The sequence below is a fragment of the Heliangelus exortis genome, chromosome 4 (genome assembly GCF_036169615.1).
Source record: "Heliangelus exortis chromosome 4, bHelExo1.hap1, whole genome shotgun sequence".
In the NCBI taxonomy this organism is placed as follows: domain Eukaryota; kingdom Metazoa; phylum Chordata; class Aves; order Apodiformes; family Trochilidae; genus Heliangelus; species Heliangelus exortis.
Window position 1 is genome coordinate 39,180,595 of NC_092425.1, and position 15,812 is coordinate 39,196,406.

The 15,812-nt window shown below is 38.0% G+C and overlaps 1 long non-coding RNA gene across 1 annotated transcript in view; it reads left to right on the forward strand.

Annotated features, from left to right (window-relative positions):
* Positions 1 to 2,046: 2,046 nt before the first annotated feature.
* The window catches only part of LOC139796367 (uncharacterized), a 33,961-nt gene continuing 20,195 nt past the window's right edge, over positions 2,047 to 15,812 (forward strand). The window contains exon 1 of the long non-coding RNA XR_011725978.1: positions 2,047 to 2,189. This is a non-coding gene — a long non-coding RNA (uncharacterized lncRNA). The remainder of the gene's footprint in view (positions 2,190 to 15,812) is intronic.

A 15,812-nucleotide genomic window follows, 5' to 3' on the forward strand; every position in this document is an offset into this window, starting at 1 on the left:
ACTGCCTTGCTACAAAAACCCACTTCTTTTTTGCTTCATACTTTGCACCCATGTGCTGCTTGCTTGTCCCTTTCCCAATGCAAACCCTTGCTGGTCTGAATTCATATGCTTAGTCCCCATCTTTCCTCAGGATTTCTTTAAATTTCTTCCAACCAATCTCTATTTTCTCCTCGTGCCTATTCCAGCCTAACCTGAATAGCCCCAAGCAAACCAATCTCCTGTGTCTCTTTGCTCAGACACTTCAGCATCCTCCAGGCCAGGGGAGGTGTGAAACATCTTGGTGCTTCCTTACTTGTGAAAGGCTCTTGATGCTCAGAATATTTGGTTTAGAACCACCTGACCACACAAACCTTGGTCCTAGGCATGACCAAAAAGTTCTGAGCATCCATTTCTTCTTCACCTCTGCAGACCTCCCACAGCTAAAAAGAAAAGGGTGAATTTTGACAGCTCTTGAGCAAAGGTTTAGACAACCAAGTTGCCAGTGGGATGAATTTTAAGCAGAATATGTTGCATTTATATATTTAGATATGGACTGATGTACTTAGGTTTGTGATTAGTAGGTAAGGGGCAACTCAGAGCAAGAATGAACTTTATGAAGCTCCCTATATAAACTTTTCCTCCTGTTTCTCTGGGTAATTTGGAACTTATGGAATGCTCTGTCATAAAATTGATGTGTTCAAAACCTCTGTGTGGTGCTGTGTTTGCAGCTGGTGTCCACAGGACATGTGAGTGCTTTAAACTCTGGGTTTCTTGGTTGAATGGGGTGCATCTCACCCTTGGTTTAGTGTGTTGGAAGCTGGGTGTGATCAATCCCATGAAGATCCTCAGGATACACCTTCAAGTGTATTAAAAGCAGAATTTTCTCTCCTGCCAAGACCTGAGGAGTCCTACAAACAAGCAGGAACAGCTATAAAATCCTCCTATTCACCACAAAATTGGCATTTAGGCTACACAAAATGAGGTAAGAGATTAAGAATGAAAATGTCACCATCATTAAATTTCTTAAGGGGCTGCTCTAGAATAAATATATCTTGCTTATTTGTCTTTACTACTTTTTTTTTTTTTTTCAGTTCCTGTGGGGAAATGTGCAGGCTTTATTCTTCTGCAGTTGGGTTGTTTCACTTTCCAATTTGAATAACCTATCCCTGTCTTCTAAGAATGTGTTTCAAGAAAAATTAAGAACATTTTAATAAAATTCATGGGAAGTTGTGCCATCTCACCTGAAAGATAGGTACGATCAACCCAGAACCTTGCTAATTTTAAAATTAAACACTTAAAATGCAGTATTGTATGGTATTGTATGGTAAGAAAGGTATCATATTCCTACCTTTTTCTAAGTTTGTGGGATTGCATTAAACATGTTTTCTCTTCTCTTTTGCTCCTGAAAGATGGCCCCAGACATCAGGAAAAACTGGTCAGCTCTGAGATGCTCCAAGTGGAAGTTTAAAGGAAGTTTAAAGTCTATGGAAAGAACTGTCCAAGCCCCAAAAGTAAGTAGAGAAAGCAGTTTGCTGTCCCTCTGCCTGTAGTCCAGAAAGAATTTTCTTCCCCATAAGTGCTTCTGTTTGATCACAAATATTCCAGTCGGAATAAAAGGGAGAAAAGAGCTCATTAATTGCATCTGATCTGAAACTGTTCTGTATTCTCCAGTGAGCTTTCTACTTTGCTGCTTGTTTCTTGCCTATTGCTGTGGCATCTGAGTACAGCTCTGAAGTCATTTAGAGAAATAAATAATGAAAAACCCACAAAGCCCTGAGGAATCATGGAGAAATGGCTTTTCGTGGAGCACTTGTGTATACAATGATGTAGAGTTTTGCTGCATAGTTGTGGGTGGTTTGGATCCTACTTATAGTCAGCTGCCTAGAAAAATCTGTGTAGGAATAAACTTTCTGGACTTCTGTTGTGGTAAGTATTTAGATACTTAAATGCCTCTAAGTAATATATGAAGCTAATATATCCCTCAGAGGTCCCAGGTGATTCTGAAGGGTACTTTGCTTGTAACTCTCTGTTTTCCCTGTTTTACTGTGAACTGTGATGTAGATTCTCATATACATAACTACAGAGAAAGAACAGATGGCTGGAGGAAAAAAGGAGGACTGGGAGCTGAAGAATGCAAAAGAAAAAGAATGAAAATGTCAAAGCAGGACATCTGAAGATGAATGTTAAAAAGGAAGGGGCAATAATACAAGGTATTTATTACAGACCTGGTCCTCTGACTGCTGTAACTTTGAGGAGGATATTTGCATCTTCACTGAGGTCATTGCACCACACATCCCATCTGGGGTCTTTGATTTGGTTTTTGAAGCTTAGAAGAAGCCCTGAGTTGTTGAGAAAAGAGGCAGGAGAGATAAAAATGGATAAAAATATTCTTGACCTTGTTGGGGTTGTAGCTATACTATTTAAGTATAGAGAATTTTACCCCATGTTCATTCCATATTCAGAGCTCTGCCATGGTCTCAGGCTCTGTGTCTTACTCCTGAGAGTGTGCAGAAAAGTCACTAAAACCTGTTATTAACTGAAAATCTTTAGCATTTCACATTTACTGGATCAGGTGGGGCTACTCTCCCTCTAGCCTGTCCATTAAGATTTGGGGGAAAAAAACACAATCAAACAAAAGAAAACCAAACCAGTATCACTGATGATAATTTACATGAATTTACACGAGGAAATGTTCCTAGACACAATGAAAGAATTTTTAAGTAGAATTAGGGGTAGCTGTAAATGGAAAGGTTGGTGTAAATATGTCTTATATTTCCATATAGACCATCCTATGCCTCTCCCTTCTTCCTTTATCAAAGACCAGAAAGAAAGAAGCCCACAATATGGTTTAGATGTAAACACTTTCTGGTAGATTTTTCAGGATAGGAAGGATTTTGGTGACTTTCCCATAGCATTCCCTCTATGATTTACATGGACCCTCCCTTCTCAGGACCCTAAACTCAGCTGGAGTATAAAAAAAAAAAAAAAAGTTATACATCCAAAGGTATATGTCCAAAAGGTTGGATATTAATGTATGCATTTGCCCTTCAGGAGCAGTGTAGAATATTTGGGACTGAGAAGAAACCCAGCTGCCCTAAATCAGCCAACCATATTAAGAGTACTTTTCTCACTCAGACAGTTTTTATTTAAGAAACCTCAGAATATCTCAGTGGCAAGTTTCCCAACAGAGAATGCTGTCAGCCTATAATTTTTACTTTATGGACCCATTAACAGAACCTGACAACTAAATTATAGGTTGCCCCTCTGGTCACCCCAATAGTATTTGTGAGTGGGTATGAAAGTCTGCAGGCATTTTTTTTTTTTTTTTGAGGATCAAGATGATCTTTTGGCTTCGTGTACATATGGAAATGAATATGCCCAGCAAACAGAAATCTCTGCTTTCTAAGCAGGCATCCAAAAAATTGAGAGTTTCTGCAGCCACAACAGAATTTCAAAGCCCAGTGTCCCAGCATGAAAAATATACTTTGTGAATCACTGCAGCTTGGTTTTAATTCACTCAAATCCACAGAGCTATCCAGTTTACAGTGACTGGTGGTCTGGCCCCCTTTGCTGTCTGTCCTTCATCAAGTGTTTTAGCAGTGTTGAAAAATCTATATAAACCAGACAAGGCATAAAACAAGACACACAGGGACTGCTGCAACCATAAACAAAATACCTGAGTGCCTAGAGCAGAACAGGGAGGGACAAAAGAGCCAAAAAGACTATTGGGAGGAGGGAGAAATTGCTTTGGTTCTGGTGCCTCAAGAATACATTCAATATCTGAGAGGCAAAAGGGAAGGTCCCTGCCTTCAGTAGGCAGATAGTCAGGTTAAGTTCATTGGAATACACTGGGAATGGCCTTTTATTTGAAAATGATGCAGTCAAGGGTGGATACAGCCTAAGTGTCCCTATTTATGTGTCAGAGCAAATTCCTAAATGATTGCACCCTAAACAAAACCTATTTTCTGGAAATAGGGGAACTCTGCCTTCTGTTGGTTTTTGAGGGGAGCTGCAGAGTTCAGTGTTTATAATCAAACCTGTTGCACATGAATAAAACCCCCAGGTTTGGTTATTAATGCTTAGAGAGCTAAGTTGTTGATTTTTATTCTTAGGAGTTAAATGAAAATCATTTAGAGTACAGGAAAGTGTTAGAAAGCTGCAACCTTTTATGTGGAGTGAGATTCGTGCTCAGTTAACTGACATTAATCTCTGGTTTATTCACACTCTTGAACTTAATGACAACTTCAAAACAGTAATTACATGACTTGCAAACAGATAATTCATCTTTTGACTTGGTCCTAAATTGTTTATCGTGTTCCATTTTCCTAATCAGTCTTCTCTGTCATGGGAAAAAATTGCTGTTGTGATAACAAAAGAGATTACAGTTAATTGAGTCCCCCTCATCTTTCTTCCTCATGAGATGGCTTCTCCAAAGTAATTAGAAATCCACTTTGGTCTGATAACATGGCATTACAAAAGATTATCTTTGGTACGATTACTCTCAATTTCCAGCAGCAGAAACCCTTTCAGTTCAGCAGCCAAACCCTTTGGAGTATTTATCTCTAGAAAACCTGGATGAGGAATTTCTTCCAGTCCCAGGTTTGACTTGGTCAGTGGCACTGAGGGTGCCCTCCTGAGGGGTTTGCATCATGTCCAAAATACTCCAGTTCATATTTTAAAGAAGAAGAAATAGGAGGAAATCTCTGGGAGGCTCAGTACTGGTGATTGCACAACAAAATAATTCTATTCTAAAAAGTGCAATATACTTACATAATAAAAGAAGAAAAATAGTTATTTTCACTCACTTTAATAAGCTCTTGAAAGCAGCATTTTGTCTGGTAAGTACTGATGTTTTATCTTGTCTTGGTAGAAGGAGGAAAAAATTTCCTCTCCCAATATTAACAATCCCATTTGCTTCATATTTAAGCTGAGAAATTAATTACTTTTGTGAGGAGCATCAGTAATTATTCTTGTTAGTGTAGATGGTTTCCTTCTCAGAGTGCTACAACACCGAGGAGGAGTATTTTAATTATTTGCGTGGGAAATTGTTTAACTTAATTGTTTCACTTCATTATTTAACTATTCCATTCATTTTTCAGTGGGATGATCAGGAAATGTCTTTGTAGGATCTCATTTCTAGTGCCTCACATGTAAACTCTTGCTCCCTGCTATAGGTGAAAGAATCAATCCTTTTGAGTCACAAATTCTCCTCCAGCAAAATTACAGCTCTGTGGTGTCTGACCCAGTTAATTAGCATCTAATTTACCTCTAGATAATATATAATATATATACATATAATAGATAATAATAGATAATATATAATACCCCCAGACAGATTCCCTTTCCTTCCTGCAGCTCCAGCAAAGCTCTTTCACTTAAGGGGCACAGCAGTACCCTTCATCTCTCTCCATCACTTTGCCTTTTCAAATTTCTCTCAAATTTCCCTTTACATGAATTTACAGAGCCTGAAATAGGATAGTTTCATCTTGAGTAAAGTCTACTGCATTTGCTTTAAAACAAGACTGACTGAATCCATTTCTGTGGAAAAATATATATCCAGTAGTACATTATTTCTCATTGTACTCTTCTCAATTCCTTTATTTACTGGTGAGAAGGAACCAAAGTTTTTGTAGACTAACAGGAAAAATAACTTGAAGTAGAGCAGGACTGTGGTTGATGATTTTTATATTTATTTATTTATTTTATGTAGCTTCTCAATATTCTGTAAGCATCTATCTCCAAGTGGAGGCAGAGTACATAAAGAAAAAAAAACTTCTTTCTAGGCCTCAGGGCAAATCCAAAGCATTCAGGTTGGATTTGGCTTTGTATCCATCCTCTAAAGCTTAGTGCATACTAAAATCTCCCAAAGACACCAAGGTTTTTTGTTTTTTTTTTTTTCTTCTTCTCTATTTTCCTTGGCAACTTAACCACATTTTACATAACCACATTTTGTGCTTCACAGTAATATATGAGATTTCATAAATGATATAAATGGCCTCATACAAATTCAAAACAGCAGAAGAGTCAATAAACTTATATTGCAAGAACTCCAGACCACAGCAGGGAAATATCTGAGCTTTTCAAAATTGATTCATTTCTACCTTTAAAAAAAAAAGGATCCTTTCCTCTAACTCCCCTAAAACATTGAAATTTGGGTATTTTCCATTTCTTCACTGAATGAGTTTCCTAGTGTCTTTTTGATGTCTTCATCAAATTATTTTTCCCCTCGTTTAACATTATTACTTATACACATATATATCCAAATAGAGCTGAAATTGGTTTTATAGGGCAACAGTTATGCTATAAAGTAGATTATTTAGGAGGGTACAAGCTTTGGCTCTACTGGCCTGCATATAATTTGTGGGGAAATATTCAGACCTAATTAGTGTAATTCAAGTAGTGCTGAAAGAAAATCTTTGTCCCATGATCATATTTATTGTAGCTACACATTACTGAATTATTACTGAAATATCTTCAAGTTTATCTTTGATGGCCCATAAGGTGTTGGGTGCTCTGTTTGTTACAACTTCTGTTTAAAAAACATAAAAATATAAATTCGTTTGTAATTGAAAAATTTTTACAGCTTTGTTTTTCTGAATATTTTTTTTAATAACTCTCATCCAGAAGCTGTTTCATTTGAGATTTATCCTCTTTTATGTTCATCTTGGCTCTACTGCTATTCTTTATGTTCCAAGAGACTGTGTTCTCAGAAAAGACCTCCTAAATATGAGAAAACTAGATTTTTATCTTACTGACTCACTTTAGGACTACACATAAGAAACATGTGATATTTTGTGGCCTGATCCCATGCCTAAAGTGGTAATGAAAAGACTCTTCTTATTCTCAGCCAGCACTGGATCATGGTCTTGATCAAGCTCCTTGTTTTTAAACTTTGTCAAGCAGCCTGAAGTCAAGCTGTAATTTTACTTAATTGAGACATTTTAAAGCTGCTAAGCCTCATATTCTTCCTTTTCTTCCAGATTCCACATGCATGTAATTTGATAATTTTTTTCTTTCTAACTATATAAGTAAGAGTAATTTTTTATTTTTTTTTTTTGTAAGTCAGACTTACTTTCCTTCATTTGAAGGGATATGAAAGTAAACTTCTGAGAGTAATACTCTCACTGGAGCTCAGTGCTGGAAATTGAGATGACTTTGTCTGGAATCAGCAAACATATCAAGGCCTCTCCATTGCTTTAATGTGCTCATCAGGGTGCCCCATATTCCACCTTGACTTCATTTCAAGTCCTCTGTAACATCTCATTTCTGAAGCATCTGGGAAAGAAAGGTTGCTCATGAGTTTACCAAAAGGAAGTTGCAGATGTAGGTGAACATCACACAAACTTTGGACAAAATATTAATTAAAATAAATAGATTGTAAAGAGATGCTGTTTCTTTTTGACATGACCTTTAGTTTCACCTGTAGTGACTTCCTTATTCTTTGCTAATCTCTGTCTTGCTGAGTGCTGGCACAATAGAAATTGGGCTGCACAGCACCAGCCTTTGCCACCAGCCAAGGAGGCAGTGGGACATTTCTTCAACAAGGATAAGATGAAGAAAATTCAAAGACTAGTAGCAGGAAAAACCCTGCCTTTTGCTTAGATAAGTAAAAAAAAAGAAAATTTCTAGGCATTTGGAAGAAATGGAAGGAGAGAGAGAGACAGAGAGAGGGAATGCATAAGCTTGACATTCAAAAAAATTCAAGCAATTTAATTCTTTTTAGAAACTCCTTACCACAAGTTGCAATTGTGCTGAACTGGATAGAAAGAGAACTCTTTGTGGAATTATGTTGCCTTTACTGAAGAATTTCAGTGTGTGCTGTGATGCTTTGTATTTTACTGCCACACTCATTTTTGTTATAGAAGCAAAAGTGCAGACATTTCAAAGCAATTTTATTCTTGACATTTTCTATCTGTATGTGCATAGATGTATGTATTCAAGGCAGTATTGAAATGCAGCTGGGAGAAAAGCTAAGGAATTCAGTGCACTTCTATACAGGAATGCCCTTTAAAGGTACCAATGTTAATTCATCAATACCATAAACCCTTGGCATAGTGTGCCAATTATATGATAACTTTTTAAAAAGTAAGTCTCCATTTTTTGTTACTTCTAGATATTTGACTTTTCCACTTTAAAAAATTGTTTTCTAACTGAATCTGCTGATCTTTCCACTCCTAATAAGGCATTTAGATGTTTCCAGTTTTGTATTTCATGCAGTTAGGGAGCTTGAAGTTATTGCTTTCCAAACACCACAGAGTGTTTTGCTTGCCCAGTACCTGCTTGCTCTGTTGATGCTCTACATGTAGAGTCATAGAATGGTTTGGGTTGGAAGGGACCTTAAAAATAATCCAGTCCCAACCCCCTGCATGGGCAGGGACACCTCCCACCAGCCCAGGTTGCTCCAAGCCCCATCCAACCTGGACTTGGACACTGCCAGGGATGGGGCAGCCACAGCTTCCTTGGGCAACCTGTGCCCAGGTTGCCAGGGTCTCACCAACCTCACAGTGAAGAATTTCTTCCTAATCTCTTCCAATTAATATCATTACCCCATGTCCCATCACTACAGGCTCTGCTAAAAACCTTTTCTCCATTTTTCCTACATGATCTCTCTGGAGCCTCCTCTTCTCCAGGCTGAACAACCCCAACTCTCTCAGACTGTCCTCCTAGGAGAGGTGCTTCAGCCTTCTAATCTTTGTGGTGTTCCTCTGGACTCTCTCCAACATCTCCTTCATATCTTAAAAAGCCCAGAACTGGGCACAGTACTCCACATGGAGTTTCATGGGAACGGAAGGGTAAAATCATCTCCCTTGCCCTGCTGGTCATATTTCTTTTGATGCAGGTGAGGACATGTTTGGCTTTCTGGGCTGATGGCTCCTCTTGAGCTTCTCATCAATCAACACCCCAAGTCCCTCTCCTCATGGCTCTTCTCAGCCCATTCTTGCATTTGGCCTTGTTGAGCATCATGCAGTTTGTGTGGTCTCACATCTCAGGCCTGGAAAGGCCCCTCAGGATGGGCTCCCTTCCCTCCAGAACGTCAATGGCATCACACAGCTTGGTGGTCCCAATACCTACCCCTGAAGAATGCCACTTGTCACTGGTCTGCACTTGGACTATGAGTCTGTGACCACAGCTTTGGACACTGAACCCACTTGGACACCCCCAATCTTCCCTAGTTAGAGAGAAAGATGCTGTGTGGAAGTCTCAGATCCTTTGCACATCATTTGCTCTTCCCTCACCCATCAATGCTGGAACCCTGTCATAAAAAGCCACCAAATTTTTCAGGCATGAAAATTAGTGAAATTATGTTGGTTGTCACCAATCATCTTATTTTCCAAGTGCCTTAGCATACTTTCCAGGAGGATCTGCTGCATCATCTTGCCAGGCACAGAGGTGAGACTGAGTGGCCTGTAGTTCCCAGGCCAGTCCCTTTTTAAAATGTCCTTTTTTTTAAAAAAGTCCCTTTTTTAAAATGGGTTGTTTCTCTTTTTCTCAAATACAATGGATACTGGCTTAGCAACTTCATTTGCCAGTTCCCTCAGGACCTGCAGCTCATCAGATCCCACAGCCTTGTTCACCTTCAGGTTATTTTTTGGTCTTGAACCTCATCTAAGCCTGCTGGTGGTTGTTCTTCATCCTCCCAGTCCATGACTTTCTTCCTGTGACTTGGGTGGTGTTTCTTGACCACTTGCCAATGAAGACTGAGGCAAAAAAAAATCACTGTGTACCTTCAAGTTCCCTATATCCTGGATAACCAGCTCTCCTGTGTAATCCTGGAGAGGGCACATATTTTCCTTAGTCTTCCTTATCTGACCAGCATAGTTACAGAAGCTTTTCTTGTTGCCCTTGGTATCACTGGCCAAATTTAATATTATCTGGGCTTTATCTTTCCTAACCTGATCCCTGGCTGCTTGGACAATTTCTCTGTACCCCTCACAGTCTACTTGTCCTTTCTCCCCCTCTCCAGACTTCCTTTTTGTGCCTGACTTTGTCCAGGAATACCTTGTTCATCCCTGCAGGCCTCCTGACTTTCTTGCCTGACTTCCTTTTTTTTTGGAATGTACAGTTCCTAAGCTTGGATGAGGTGATCCCTGAATATTATCCATCTTTCTTGGGTGATGACATGAGCTCAGAATTTTCTGCCAGATGCTTCCAGCCCCATCCTCCACTTCACTCTCAGGATAGAAATAGGAATTTAATAACAGTAACTTACCCAAAGGGTCTTGGAGGGCCTGGTCCTTGGGCAGAAATGGAAATATTGATCCTTTAGGGTCAATATCAACAATGTTTTTGCCTCTGTATAACTTCAAGAAATTGTATCCCAGTTTTACCTCTGGCACTACAGCACTGGTTTTGCCTTGAAACCTAATTTAATTAAAAAGTCATAAAGGTATTTGTTGGAAAGTTGGCCTGGCCTTTAAATCTTTTTTTACTGAAATGAAAACTAAAAGAAGACTGATTTATGCATGCTTTTAGACCATTTAAAATACAGATTAAGGTATTTAACACTCTTTACAAAGTACCACACTGCTGGTAATTTTCTAATTCTCATCAAATACATAAGTGGATTTTCAGCTACCAGAATACATTTTATTTATTTACATCAAATATTTTATTTTTTACATCAAATATGTCTTAAATGTTTTTAAGTCTCATGGTAAATTGTGCCAGAAGCTTTGCAATAAAACAAGGAAACAAGATGCACGCAGCAGACAATTTTATAATGTAAAAGCATGTGGATAATTTTTGAAGTTAATTGACTTATTCATCTAAATGGAGGCATTGCAAGATTAGGTTTACCAGTGATGACTCTAATTCTAGTGAAAAAATAAAAAGTGAAGCTTTTGTAGTGGTGTTTATTAACCACTGTGTTAAAACCATGACCACTGCTGGGTTACTTTAAGCAAGAATGTACTAAAGTGAGCTCACAAAAGAACTAAAAGAAATATTAAACTGCTCTGTTATAGCTTAGGGTCTTCATTTGTGAGAAACTGTTTCCATCTCCTTTTTCTATTCTTTTTTTTATACTGTAGAATGACCTTTGCTTTGTCTGATTTGGTTGTTTTAATGAGCCTATGCTATTTTTCAATATTAAATTCTGTCTATAGATGGCACTCACTTCTTGCTATTTCAGAGAATCTAGGAAACTGCTTCTTGACATACCCAGAACACTCCTTGGCAGTTTGTATCCCATAATCCAGCATAAAATGACTGGTTTGTAATTTGCTTTAAAACCATATACAAGAGTATGTTTCTTTTTAAAAAAAAATATTATAGGGCTTGTGAGTGGAAAAGAGGATCATAATGTCAGCTATAGATTTGTACAAAATATTTTTCATGTCTTTGAAAATAACCTTTTGAAATTTTCAACCTTTTGAAAATAAGTGAAAATCACTTTAAAAAAAAAACACATCAGAATGCTCTAAAGTATATGTCTTGTGCTGGCAGTGTGAATGTAATAATAGAAAATGTTAGTTCAAATACTTCCTTCTCAAAATTTAGATTACATCAGCATGTATCTCTTCTGTCTCTATATTAGGTATAATTCTACATAATAATTCTATATTAGGTAAAAAAAACCCCTGTGGTTTCTGTATTAAGCAGTCTGGGAAATGGTATTTAGATGCTCAGTAAGGCTCTCTTGAAATTAGTGTGTTTTTGTGTAGAAGACTAAGTATATATCTAGGCATTAAGATATGACCTTTATAAATTGTATGCAAAAAACACCAAATCTCAGGCACTTTATATATTTTCAAAGCAATGAAACACTATGACACTGTTATTAATCTCATTAGCATGCTGATTTCTACTCAAAAACCTAATTTAAATTAAACCTCTTCATGTGGATCAAAGCAGAATGAGACACAAAGTCGTCGAGGCATCACCTTTATTACAAATGCAATTATTGATTCAGAAATATAATTTTTAACTTATTAATAAGATTGCTATTTATTGACATTTGATAAAATCCTTGTGTATCATTCCTTTTATGTAATCTGAAAAGATCAGAGACTGTCAATAACCTGCAGTTTAAATGTGTGTTGTTATGTCAGAACATTACTTTAAGTAAAAAATTTCTTAGGGAAACAAAGTAAAAGAAGTAGAAAAAAATATTTTCCTTTATGTCTCCAGAATGGTTCAAGAACTGACTTCTATTTGCAGAAAATACTGTTTAATTCAATATTCTCTTACCCTTTTTTTTTTTTTTTTTTTTTTTTTTTTTTTTTTTTTTGGGTGAGCTAGCTAAATCAATGCTCCCTGAACTCCTGTGAAATAAGAAAAACTTGTTATTGTTAATAGTCAACAAAAAAGACCTCACTACTCACACATTACCAGCCTCTTGAGGTCCTGAATTGCAATAAACAGCTGTGGTTGGGAATATAAGATCCAGGCTTCTTCAGTGTGGAGTATTCCTGGAAAATCAAAGCTATCAGGGACTAACACAAAAGAAAATTGAAAGTATTCAGCTGTATACTGATGTAGAGACCTCTAAGACCTATTATGAATACAAAGGAAATGCATGGCATGCATATTTTTTTCATAATATAACCAAAATATCTTCTCATGCCACCTGTTTGTTCTTATTAGAAATACAGCCTCCAAAACAGCTCTCATACAAGCCATGCTGAAATTTTGAATCCAGATTTAGACAAAAAAACTTGGTGATCATATCCATCCCTTTTGCTTTTGGTTACATTTTGAGAAAATCGAGGTTCAGTTTCTGTAGGCTACTGCTTTCTTTCTAACTGCATGGGGTTTTTAGGGCTCTTTCAATACTGTATTACAGAATCTAATCTTTCATTTTCAGGTCAGGAACTGCAACAATGCTGTTTGCTTTCATATTCTTGTAGGAAGAACTAAGGCAAATGAATAACTGCAAAGTATAATAATAATTCAAATTGTAGTGAGTCAGAGAACAATGGGGAATAGAGCAGATTAGCCAAGTCATGGCTTTGGGATCAGACAGTATTGGTGCACCTCTAGAACTGTTAAAAGCAAACAAAAACCCAAAAGCATATTTAGACTTTGGGCTCCTTCAGCCTGGAGAAGAGAAGGCTCTGGGGAAACATTACAGCAGCCTTACAGTACCTGGAGGGGATACAGGAAATCTGGAGAGGGATTCTAACAAGGACAAGCAGTGATGGGACAGGGGGAAGGGTTTTAAACTGAAAGAGGGGAGATTTAGGTCAGAGAGTAGGAAGAAATACTTTAGTATTTAGTGTGAGGGTGGTGAGACACTGGCACAGGTTTTCCAGGGAGTTTGTGGCTGCTCCATCCCTGACAGTGTCCAAGTCCAGGTTGGATGGGGCTTGGAGCAACCTGGGCTGGTGGGAGGTGTCCCTGCCCATGCAGGGGGTTGGGACTGGATTATTTTTAAGGTTCCTTCCAACCCAAACCATTCCATGGTTCTATGACTCTATGAAATGAACACAACCATCAAGAGATCCTTTGTCCAGGATAACATAGAAAACAAGATAACAAGAAAAGAAGTGGGACAGCTCAACAATGAAGATGGAGCCAAGACTGGAAAACACCTGATGCAGCCAAATTCTGTGTCTCCAATTCCAGATGACAGAACTGGTGCAAAGGCAGAATGGCTGCTGGAAGGAGAGAGATGGAAATAAAAACTTTGAGGAGGAACTAAAGTGCAGAGCTTAGGGCACTTAAACAGGGCGGTAGTTAGCAGATATCTCCATCCTAGAAAACTGAAAGATTTAGCACACAAAAGCACAAGTCAGGCAGCAAGGGTTTTAAGTAACCCTGGTCATTAATTTAATTGTTCCCATACAACTGAGGAGCTACCATACAAACAGAGCATTTGTGGAAAAAGCAAGGTAAGGAAGCCATCAAGCACTATGGACCCATTAGTCTAAACTCAGTAAAAGCTACAGTTCAAATGAAAGGATCATTAAGGATATGGATAGAGATGAAAAAATGGAGATAAAGTGCCCTGTGGATTTGCCTGGTCAACTTGCTGAGCATCCTTGGTAAAAATGATTTTCTACTTTAGAGAAATGCTGATCTGAGCCTAAGCCTGAACATCATGAAATAATAAGAAATAAATGATTAAGGGCAGCATGGAGATCCAGAATAGTGACAAGCAAGAAGACACAAATGGTGTTCCCCAGGCCTGAAGTGCTGGGGCTGGTTCTGTTTAATGTCTTTATAAATGATCTGGACAAGGGGATTCAAGTAAGGTTGCAGTGGCTGGAAAGCAACCCAGCAGAGAAAGTCCTGGGCATGTTGGTCAACAGAGAGCTGAACATGAGCAAGAAGTGTGGCCAAGAAGGCCAACAGCATCCTGGTTTTTAGCAGAAATAGTGAGGCCATCAGGAGTAGGGAAGTAAATATCCCCCTGAACTCAGCCCACACCTGGAATACTGTGCTCAGTTTTGGGCCCCTCATTACAAGGAGGACATTTAGGTGCTGGAACATGTCCAAAGAAGAATACAATGAAGCTGGTGAAGGGTCTAGGTACATGTTTTATGAGGAGCAGCTGAGGGAGTTTGATTTATTTAGTATGGAGGAAAGGAGGGTGAGGTGAGACCTTACTGATCTCTACAACTACTTGAAAGAAGGGTGTAGCAAGGTAGGGGTTGGGCTCTTCCCTCAAGTAACATCAGACAGAACAAGGAGAAATGGCCTCAAGTTGTGCCAGAGGAGGCTTAGATTGGATGTAAGGAGAAATATCTCCACTGGAACAGTGAGACAAGGTGCTTGGAAAACAATTTGTGATGCAAACTGAGGGCTCCTGAGAGAAGAAGAACCTTGCCCAATCAGTTGTTAACTATAATAAGGTAATTTTTTAATGTGTTATGGACACAAAAAATTATTTGATACTACGAAATGTTGGGTACACACTGTGTCTAGTGTTCAGTGTGTGAGGAGAATGTCAGGAGATGACATCTATAATACTGTATAATCTTTTTTTCCTACTGAGAGATATACTCTAAACTAGAACAGATACTGGGAGAGACCACCAGAGTACTCTGAGAAGTAGAGTAACCAACTTTAGTTAGTATCTAATTAGTTACTAACTACATTCATTAACTATGTAATGTAATTTTCTTAACGTAGGCTAACAGAAATTCTAAAGTTGTTCCTGACAACATCTTTGGAAGAAAAAAACAACAGGAGAAGTTATTTAGGAAACATTAGCACAAAACCAAACAGAATGTAGTTTTTGTCATGCAATTATTTTGGAAATTATAAGAAAGTCTCAAAGCATAATTGCAGGGTAATTATAGAATACTAGAACACCTTTTTGGTACAGTGTGGACAAAAACCCTAAATCAATTTAGTATGGACTTCTGAAGGCTTATTACGGGTTTTATTACAAGTAATTAACCACGGTGGACTGAATTTTATGACCCAGGAAGCCACTTCTCTCCATGTATGCTGATACTCCAGGTAATTTAGATGTATTGCTTTCCCTCCATATCCACAGAATTTACTCATGTATATGCATGGAAATACCTCCTTCTGGTTCAGCAAAGCACCTGAGACTGGTATCTTTTCATGCAAGACTAAGTTTAATTAATGTCAAAAGCTTTTCAACAGATCTTAAACCCAGGTTTCAATGCCAGGTCCTCCTGTGCCTGTATGTGCACAAACTAAATAAGCCCCAAAAATACTCCTACACATTCTGGAAAAAAAAAAAAAAAATACAGATGATGCTACTAAAAAACCTACCAACTTGTGAAAATTATTTTTATGTTCCTCAGTGGTCATGATATTAAGCGTATTTTGACAAAAAGGTCACTTTAAGCTCTTCTTTTTTAATGAGAAATAGCAGTGAGTGTGAGTCACATCACAAAAGTATTAATTAAAAGCGT